We start from the raw sequence: 3,977 nt of genomic DNA, 5'->3' as shown, positions 1-3,977 counted from the left end.
GACTGGGAGATTGTGAATTATGCACGTAATCGGATTAATATAATGGGTTACCGATTTATGAGGATGTGCGACTGCGGATGATAAAGACGACAACATTTTAATTATGATATTTATTTATATGTATATTATTTAAAAAGTGAAGTAGATAGGTTAGTAATAATAAATTGATTCTTATTATTACTGCAAATGTCATGCTATTTATAGTATAATTCTATAATTAATTAGATTAATTTCATCCATACGTTATATTTAAATTTGTATTAATTGTTCATGAGGTGAATAATGGTCAAACAAGCAATAATAATAGGGCATGCATTGGTAAAATCACAAACTTCTCAGTTTTCACGGTGGATCTATGTTTACAACGGTTTTAAGAAAAACCATTGTTTATTGTTGTAATATGACAACGACATTAAAATAACCGTTGTTTATATGTGTAATATGATAACGGCTTAACAAAGAACTGTTATCATTTTATGTTATACATATGGTCAAACAATCATTACTGCACCTTGAATCAGAAAAAGTAAAAATTACAGGGCATGCATTAGTCAAATCACAAACACTGAAAAATCACAAATAATTAAATAGATAATATGATGACATTGTTTGATAATTTAGTTTAAAACGGGTGTTGTCCTACCGTTGTGTTTTTACTCATTGGAAAACGGTTTTGTAGATAACCGTTGTTAGATTATATGTTTAACACGGTAGAGTGAACCGATTCTTATTTTGTAGCACAGACACTTCTATTAAAGCTTAGGAGTCTATTTTTGCTCCTCTTTTCATTGACGCATTTTCTTGTGCAAACTTTTTGATTTTCATTTCAAGACTTGAACTCAATTTTGGAGATTTTTGTGCCCATTCCCTTTTGTATTGGCAAAACATGATGATAGTAATGAAAGAGCGATTGCATGGCATCATGGGTCACCTTGGAATAAACGGTAGCCAAGGGGTCATCACACCACAAGGTACTCTTGACTAGGCCTTAGTCCATGAGTCAAAAGATACTATTATGACACATCCTAGGGTGTCTTGAGGGTATTCTAGCAAACAAAGTCTCAAGGAGAAAAATTACCTACAAGGGACTATATACACTTGCCAAGCTTCCCAACTAGACATTTTCACAAAAAATTTCCTAAAATGCAACTATATGCCATGATGCAACTAGCATATATACAACCTAATGCAAATGCTACTATCACTAGTATGCCATATAATCTAAATGCAACTCCTAGAATCACATTGGTTTGTACCCTATCAAACAAAAAGAAGCCACATAGTCATTAACATAGAGAGGAAAAAGGAGATTTGGAAAGATCATACCATGCGGTCTTCATATTTCTCATGCCTCGGATGTGGCGTAGTCGGTCCAATGTAATTGGAGTGAACACAAACAAACAAATATATACAATATATACATTTCTACACTACAAAAGGAAGAAAATGTTTTTGGATTTTAAAATTTTTAAAATTTTTATCATTTTTGAAATTTTTGAGTTAGGAAAGTGTTAGAATTGGGCGGTGTGTATTCGCCCTTCTCTTTGAGATTTCCATCTTTTCCTTGCTCTTTGAATGGAGATTCCATCTACTTCTTGTCACCCTTCCGAGTATAGTGATCAACCATAAAACATGGTTCAAACAAATTGGGAGCTCTCATAGTCTTATCAAGGTTGAAAGTGATTGTTTCGTCACCTACTTCAAGGGTTAGCTCTCCATGTTTCACATCGATCACCGCTCCGGCGGTGTGTAGGAAAGGTCTTCCTAAGATGATTTTAATGTTAGAATCCTCCTCCATGTCAACAATGACAAAGTCCACCAGTATGAAAAACTTTCCAACTCTCACGGGTACATCTTCCCATATTCCTAGTGGTTTCTTTATTGAACGATCCGCCATTTGTAAGATCATGTTGGTGCACTTGAGCTCTCTCACTCATAGTCTTTCACATACCGACTATGGCATGACACTCACACTTGCACCTAGATCACATAGTGCCTTGTTGATTGTGGTATCACCAATGGTACACGGAATGGAGAAACTCCCCGGATCTTTGAGCTTTGGAGGGGAATTCCCTTGTAGAATCGCACTACTCACTTTAGTAAAGGCAATGGTTTCCAATTTTCGGATGGACCTCTTATTGGTAAATATATCTTTGATGTACGTTGCATAGGCCGGACCATGATGGATTAGCTCCTGAATGGTATAGAAACTTCTAAGTTCTTCATAATCTCTATGAACTTTTTAAGTTGCTCATCAAACTTAGTCTTAGCTTGGCGACTTGGGAATGGAAGTCTAATTACAATAGGCTCTTTCTCAATTTCCTTAGCCTTCTCTTCATTTATCTTTTTTGATGAGTCATTGGTTGTTGTCTCTACCACCTTAGGATTTCTCCTTGGTGGCTCAATCACATCACTTTGCTTGTCATTCTCCTCAACAATTCCTTCTTCAATTTGCACATTTGGTCCCTCATATCTAGTACCGCTCCTCAAGTGGATAGCATTGATGGTCTCATGTCTTGTGGGAGGGTTACCTTGAGGAGGTAATCGTCCCTTTTGTCTTTGGGAGCTAGAAGAAGCCAATTGAGACAATTGAGTCTCCAACATTTTGGTGTGAGAAAGGATATTGTTGAAGGTGTTTTCTTTGGCTTGGCTATCCCTTTGCATTTGAGAAAAGAAATCTTATTGGCTCTTTTGCATTTGGAGGACCGCTTTTTGAACATCAAAAGCTTGGTCATTGGGTTGATTGTAGTATGGTCTTTGAGTAGGATTTCTCATTGGAGGTGGTGTGTATGTGGGTTGAGGGTTTTGGACATTTTGGCTGTTGTATGAAAGGTTTGGATAGAATTTGGTATTCTCATTATAGTAGTTGGAATAAGGGGTGCCATTCTTGTATGCTTGGAAAGCATTTACTTGTTCATTTGTTCCCCTACATTCATTTTGATCATGTCCCAAGGTTCCACAACTTTCATATACTTCATTTGGGATTGAGGATGATGCCATCATAGCATTGACATGTTGTTTGGGTGATTTGGAAGCTTCATCAAGCTTAGCCATGGCCTTCTCAAACTTCAAGTTGATAGTGTCGATGTGAGCACTTAGTTGGGCACCCAATTATGTGATGGAATCTACCTCATGCTTTCATCCTATAGTGGCCTTTCTAGGCCTTTTATATTTGGAATTATGAACCGCCATCTCTTCAATTTTGGCCCATGTTTGATTGTAATCAACCTCGGTGAACCTCCCATTGGATCCCATATTAAGCACATTTCGTGAGTCTTCTTATAAGCCATTCCAAAACTGTTGAACAAGGAACCACTCACTAAGTCCATGGTGTGGACAAGAACGGCAAGTATCCTTAAATCTCTCCCATGCTTCATATAATGATTCCTCATCCTTTTGCTTGAACCCGGTGATTTGGGCTCTCAACATGTTAGTCTTCTCCGGAGAATAGAACTTCTTGTAAAAGGCAAGTGCTAACTTCTTCCATGAATCAATACCAAGGTTAGCCTTGTCTAGGCTCTTCAACCATTGCTTTGCGGCACCGATAAAGGAAAAAGGAAACAACACCCATCGAATTTGATGTTGGGTTTCTCCGGTTTGAGAGATAGCATCACAATAGTCACAAAACATTTCCATGTGTAGATGAGGATCTTCGCTAGGCATCCCTCCAAATTGGCTTCTCTCAACTAGTTGTATGAATGCAGATTTGGCAATGAAATTACCGGTTAAATGAGACGGTGTCGGAGTACCATTTGGTAGGTTCTCCTTGGTAGGTACGGAATGAGATGAAAATTTAGGCATTGTGGGTTGGTTTTGAATTGGGTTCTCCTCTCCTTCTCTTGCAAAAGGGTTGGTAAACGCAATATTATCTAATTGGATAACACCGACGTCCACAAGTTCTCCAATACCGAAACTTGTTGAAGCCCCTCTGGTTGTTCTTCTAAGATTTGTCAAGGTTCTTTCAATTTCGGTATCAA

At 37.7% G+C, this 3,977-nt stretch overlaps 1 non-coding gene across 1 annotated transcript; it reads left to right on the top strand.

Moving 5' to 3' along the window:
• Positions 1-3,322: 3,322 nt before the first annotated feature.
• LOC141624816 (small nucleolar RNA R71) lies at positions 3,323-3,429 on the top strand. The gene has a single exon (XR_012534619.1). It is a non-coding gene; the product is annotated as a small nucleolar RNA R71 (small nucleolar RNA).
• Positions 3,430-3,977: the final 548 nt, after the last annotated feature.

The sequence above is a fragment of the Silene latifolia genome, chromosome X (genome assembly GCF_048544455.1).
Source record: "Silene latifolia isolate original U9 population chromosome X, ASM4854445v1, whole genome shotgun sequence".
Taxonomy (NCBI): domain Eukaryota; kingdom Viridiplantae; phylum Streptophyta; class Magnoliopsida; order Caryophyllales; family Caryophyllaceae; genus Silene; species Silene latifolia.
Note: the sequence above shows the minus strand (reverse complement) of the source record. Positions and strands in the feature narration are given on the sequence as shown.